Source organism: Salmo trutta, chromosome 5 (genome assembly GCF_901001165.1).
Source record: "Salmo trutta chromosome 5, fSalTru1.1, whole genome shotgun sequence".
In the NCBI taxonomy this organism is placed as follows: domain Eukaryota; kingdom Metazoa; phylum Chordata; class Actinopteri; order Salmoniformes; family Salmonidae; genus Salmo; species Salmo trutta.
Window position 1 is genome coordinate 45,840,058 of NC_042961.1, and position 6,657 is coordinate 45,846,714.

General features: G+C 39.7%; 1 long non-coding RNA gene across 1 annotated transcript; it reads right to left on the reverse strand.

Annotated features, from left to right (window-relative positions):
* Positions 1-3,522: 3,522 nt before the first annotated feature.
* On the reverse strand, positions 3,523-4,468 carry LOC115193416 (uncharacterized). The gene is made up of 3 exons (XR_003878168.1): positions 3,929-4,468; positions 3,704-3,811; positions 3,523-3,563 (listed from the first exon to the last, which is right to left on the reverse strand). It is a non-coding gene; the product is annotated as an uncharacterized LOC115193416 (long non-coding RNA).
* Between the last annotated feature and the right edge of the window lie 2,189 nt (positions 4,469-6,657).

The window sequence follows — 6,657 nt, forward strand, 5'->3', positions numbered from 1 at the left end:
TACATGCACGTGGATTGCTGATAAAACAGATGAGTTGATTCCCAGTGAAACTGTCATACTCTTCGCAACTTCTAAACATTCTTTCATCGTGTGAGCCATCGCATTCAACATTATCCATTCAATTATCAAAATCAGTCAGACATACATGTATATTCCATAAATATCTATGACATGGAATGTTTGTTATGTCTGCTAAATTGGCAAATTACCTGCCAGCTGACATAGTAATGAAATAGGAATCACAATCTTACCAATCAACCAATCAAGTTTGGAAGCATATATATGGAGCTTGCCCACAGCACAATCACTACCATTTTTGAACATGGAGGAACATCACAACCCTGAACAGCAGCTACATGCTGGTGGAAGAGAAATAAGAAGATGTGTAAGAATGCGTGGTGGTGGTGTTAGGGGAAGAGAATAGAGGAAGAGGTAGAAGGCAAATAATAAGAGTCTCTGATGAAATCAGAGCCACAAGTGTGGACCATGTCATGATCCATGGTCTTACAATGGAAGAGGCTGGTCGGAGAGTACAGCCTAATGTAAACAGGTCCACGGTGTCATAAACCATGGTCTTACAATGGAAGAGGCTGGTCGGAGAGTACAGCCTAATGTAAACAGGTCCACGGTGTCATAAACCATGGTCTTACAATGGAAGAGGCTGGTCGGAGAGTACAGCCTAATGTAAACAGGTCCACGGTGTCATCAATTGTGCAAACATTCCGTAGGGAAAACAAGTAAACATGTACTCGTTCTTAACTTTTGTTACAGCATTTCCTTCACAACAATACTACAACTATTGTAAAGCTAAATGCAAGTCTAAAAATCACAATGTACCATAAGATATGTATGAGGAATATACAGTAATACAGCACAATTTGAATACAATATACTATCTGTAACATGATCTATTTGTGAATTCTACATGTCATATATAGGACTGCACAATGACCTCATGCTGGTGGCAGAGCAGCAGAAATCAGCCATCAGCAAGAACAAGAAATTTGCAACATGTTCATAGCCAACAATTCCATCAGGCTAAGAGAGATCTAAAGTGCAATCATAAATGACAACAATATCTTCGCAAATATCAATTCTGTCAGCATTTCCACTATAGACAGAGTTTTGGGAAAAAATCTAATGACTATGAAACAACTCTACAAGGTATCATTTGAGAGGAATAGTGACAGAGTGAAGGAGCTGCAGTACCAATATGTCCAGGTAAAACATTGGTGTGCACATGGCATATTGTACAGGGAGTTTTACTGTACTTCAATGATGCCTGTATATACTTCTTGAAGTTGTAGATACCCATCAGAACAGAAAACATTTATACTTTACTAAACTGTCTGATTCTAGAATAGGCTATGCAAAACTAACTTTATATTTTGCTTCTGTGTTACTATTTAGAGAATAATGGAGCTGGAAGGACATGAAATGACCCCCATTCTTGTTTTTAATCAGGCCTACTACTGTCGTGTCATCAACAAACTTGATGACGGGAGCTGGAACTGTGTGAGGCCATGCAGTCGTCAGTATACAGGGATTACAGGAGGGGACTGAGGATGCACCCTTGTGGGGCCCCCGTGTTGAGAATCAGATGTAATGTCGAAGAGTGCTGGTGTAGGCATAGATCAGCATGTTGTTTGTGCAACGGTATCTTCTAAATCAGAGAGGAATAGGCAAAACATGAACATGTTAGATAGCGCTAGCTAGCTACATGAAGCAATAGAAAACAGGTAATGTAACATGTAATTAGGGTCCCCTGGGAAACACTGAACAACACTTTGGTTCCTACCCTGTCACAATAATTCCTCCCTGGCTTTTTAATTTGTTGTTATGTATTCCAACTATATAATTAGAATAATCATTATATTTCCATGATTCCAACAATTTACCAGTTTACTAGATTTTTTTTCACCATTCTGAAGCCCAGCTAAGCAAATAGATAGATAGTATATTCACAGTTGACAATATGTCCTTGCCTGCATGTCATTTTGCATATATCATGCTTAACTCCATGTAGTCCATATTGATGGGCAACACTATCCTCCCTCCATCTCCCAGGGACAGGGATGCCAATAAGGCTATCACATTGTCTTTACGGTCATTCTCAAATAACCCTGTGTCACTCTGCAGTACAGCAGAGAGCTGTATGACTTTCCATTGCCTTCTTTCACTTTCACATCTAACTGCCTCTCTTAGGTGTATAGGAAGCACAATATTAACCAAAAGGTGGTTTTAGCATCCCCATCCAAGGGTTTCAATGGTTAAGCCCAACAGCCACAAGCGGACTGGCCATCTGGCATCTAGCATTTGCCCCGAAATGCCAGATGGCCAGTCTGCCTGTGGGTGTCTAACTAGTTTTTTTTGTGTGCAAAATGACCATTCTCTGGCTAATAATGGGAACGTCAAGGGAAAAAATGGGCTGGTGTGGGGGCCTCGAGGAAAGAAATGGATCAGCGTGTTAGAAATTCCAGGGCCAATTTCTTGTCCCAGTCCGCCCCTGCCAACAGCGGTTTCATCAGGGCATTTAATTTGTTTACTTTTTATTTCATACACTGCCATTGCATATGACACTGTTTTAATCTGAGTAAAATAAAAGAATGCAACACAGAATGTACAAAATCAGAACAGTCCAGATTCACATGACATTGATTGACTGAAAACAAACATGCCCCCTCTCAGTGAAGCAGTGGGCAAGGCTCTTTATATGCATCGGCAGTGATTCAACAATAAGAGCTGACATGTACATTGTCTGTCAAAAGGAGAGCAGCGAGAACCAGCAAACTCAGTCAGTCAGCCACCACCCATCCATCCACACACCTCATTGCGTGTGCACACGCATGCACACACATGCGAAAGCACGCGCGCGCACACACACACACCACTGGAATAACTTAACACTCCCAAGTGATTAAGTTTGCACATACATAGCCTACACACCTCGCCTCCTCCAAATGTGCTTCCCTAACACATACAGCAGCACATTTCAAGAGAAGTTTCCACACATGTCCCGCAACTTCACAGCGATAGGCATATTTTGCATCTTAAAAAAGGGGGGCATCACAGCATCGCTTCCATTAAGCATGTGGACAACAAATAGGCATACATGGACCACCTCTCCGCCTTCTCTTCTGAAGACAAGTAGCCTAGGCTAAGATAAGTAACTGTAAGGCAGAGATGACATATTGAAAAGGGAAGTAATGGCATTTTGGCAATTGGTGGAGAGTGTAGGTAGCAGAACATATATGATTATGAACAGATAACATAACTTCGACGGTATAATATAAGGGCATAGTGAACAAGTGCTCGTCTAAAAAGCATCCGACATCGCACTTCCACGATGAGCTGAAATGTGCGCTTTGTGTGCCTATGCCATGGCATGTCAATAATATCAGGTCACAATAGGCCTACATAACTTGCAATTAAAATAGCTTACACAATTCATAAACCCGCCATTTATAAAAGTAGGCAACATCTCTGCAAAAAAAAGAATGCGAGGAAAAGTCTAAATTCTACTTACTATATACACCGGCTGATGAATTCAAAAGCCTCCGTAACTGTATTTAAATGACAAAAAGGAGAATGATAAGTACGTGATGTAATTGTACACTCGACAAACAGGCATTTATCAATTGATAACGACATAGTGTGATAGCCTGCCCCGAAGTACTTGTATGCGACGCAAATTACCACTTACCAAAGCATCCAGATAAAATTCCTTAGGAAATCCAGATGAGTTTTATCTTCCTTCTCTCCAGTCAGAAACAGCAATGCTTTCTTATTCCAAATACAGGCCCCAAGTGAACTGAAAGAGAGAAGACACCAAAACAGCCACAACAAATTCCGTTAGAATCGGGTTCCCCCCCAAAAAGTGCTAAAATATACATCTGTGTGCAGCAAAAAATAATAATACTATTCATACTAAATGGTGAGGAGGAGAGTAGGTGGCTGTTCCGTTCCCGCTGTCGCAAAAGACAATGAGAGCGGTAATGAGACAGACAGAAAAGTGAGAGCTAAGCTTTCTTTAGAAAGCCAGCGCTGCTGCTGTCAAATTGTAGCCTACCACACACTGCTCCTGGCGATGGCTGGAGAGCGAGCGGGTCGGAGCGCGCAAGCGAGAGGGGAGAGAGATGGTGGGCGCGGGAAAAGACAGCGTTCCAGATAAGATGCTTTTCACACACGCGCACACACCTGCATTACTCTATCGAGCCACTTGATGGCCGGCTAGTAGAGCAACTAACCCATGTAGGATTAGCTCTCCCGCTCTCCGTGAACGTTCCGCATTTCTGTGACGATAATAAATCCATTAGAAATGGATTAGATTAGTTACCCATATAAAACGTCTCCCACGGCGGAACATGGCACTTGTTTTGATAACATATTGGCATAAAACGGATATGTGAACTTGGGAAGCAAACTGCTTGTTCAACCTTTGCGGCGCACCAGTGCAGGCAAAAAAACAGCGCGCAACCTGCTGAATTTTTGAAAAATTGAAAATTGAGTTTTTTAAATGAGTAAAACAATGTTTTGATTCAAATCCAACACAGCTAAAGTAGATGTTATAAAGCAATATCATTCGCTGTTTTCTAAAGCAGATATCTGACATGACAGATAATTCAAGTGTTCGCATACCACAGGGGACTGAAACAACAAGCCATAGGAATATACATTAGACTTAATTTTCTTATCATTTGAAATAGCCTATGAAACAAAGGAATAGAGTAATATTTGTCATTTTCACACAGAAATGGATTGCTGTGTTTAATACGTTTGGTTATTGTTTCAATATTAATAAGTAATAATCAGATTTGTGCATGAGCTGTGTGTTTATCACAATGTATGGGTTTGTATGTGTATGAGAATGAGAATGTGGTTATTCAAAGAGGGAAGGATGATGTTAAATTAAATTAATGATATAAATGTATGATATATACTTTTAAATGAATGATTTATACCCTTAGAATCTTGAAGAATATAGCTTATAAATGTCTCATGTGCTTAGTTTAACTGTCATACCCCATAAGAACCCAAAATATAAGCTTTTTTTACTCCAAATGAAAGTGCACACAACTTGACTTGACCAATCGTTGTAAACAATGTACTTGTACACAAACACTAAAAAGCATTTAAACATGGCTAAAACTATCATTTTGCATCCATAGCTCTGTCTATACATTTGAGAGTGGTTACATTCTCCAGCCCCATTCTTCAGATAATTACCAAATCAGTGGCTGTTATTTGTACTGCAGATTGACCCTTTAATCTAATGCCTGGTTACTACATATCCAATCCAATTTGCAGTTACATATTTACAAAATGCTCCAAAGGGCCATCTATTTTTCTACCAACAGTACTAACAAAGTAAAGACAGGTTTTTTTCTATTTAGCTATCCTGTATCAACAGAATTGACCCCTGGATTACAACGATTGGTCAAGTCAAGTAGTGCACACTTTTAATTGATGGGAAATCGAAGGACAAGGCAGTGGGCCAGAAAACACAGATTACACTATCGATACCTCACCCACTCTCATACATTTCACATGGTTAAAGCTTTGGAAACTAGTGAGTTCCAAGACAGACGGCTTTTTGGCCCCATACAGAAACATATTCTGTATGAAGGGAGTTTGTCAACATGTCCATCTGTTAGCATCTATGGCAATGAGAGTCGATGTAACCTTTGTATCCACTGCCCAAGGTTGCTCTCTCCACGTGCAAGAGCTACATTCCAAAAGTACTCTTGACCTTTTGTGGATGTGTTGTGACTTGCGAAAGGATCACACATGTATGCCCCCCTTGGATATGACATCCCCCATGGATATGAAGTTACTTTTGACTGGAATAAAAGTTACAGTGTGTACATTTAACCCAGTGTCTACAATTACCTTATTTTCTTTTCATATGCACAAAAAGTTGCAAACACAGTCGTGGCAAAATTAGAAAATGATATTGTAATTCCATCAGCTGTCGCTTTGATGAGGTGAGTAAAAGTGGGGGCTAAATATTTTTTCTATTTTTCTATTGTAATTACATAATGCATCACTCCGTATTTGAAAATACATCACTCATGGCTCCATTGATCCATACATATGACCTATTGTGTTTAATTCTATTGACTCTGAGGAACTTTACCACTGTCACTGTGACATTCACACACAAGATGAGACTGTGAGACAGAAGAAACTGATAATTGAGTGTGAGGTTGATAAAATTCACATAAAGAAACATTTAAAAAAATTGGACCAAAACAAATGAAATGCATTTGTATTATTTTGAAACTTTAACAAAGTTCAAAGTTTTACTGCAAAAATATGCCTTGGATATCAGCCAGAGTAATGCAGTGTACTGTATACTGTCCGTCGAAGTTGAGTGGGTGAAACTCAGTGTTGTTCAATGCAGTTTCCGTAGGCTATGTGATATCCATTTTGGTCCATACAGGAACAAGGTGCTGGTTATGAGTTGCAGGTTGGCATTTATTGAGATGACTCATGTACTGGAGGCATTTTAAACCTAACCCTAACCCTAAACTTAACCCTAAACCCACTGCTAACCCTAATGCCTAACACTAACCTTAAATTAAGACCTATAAGCAAATTTTTTGTTTTCATGATTTTTTACGATATACAGTATAGCCAATTTTGACTTTGCAGCTG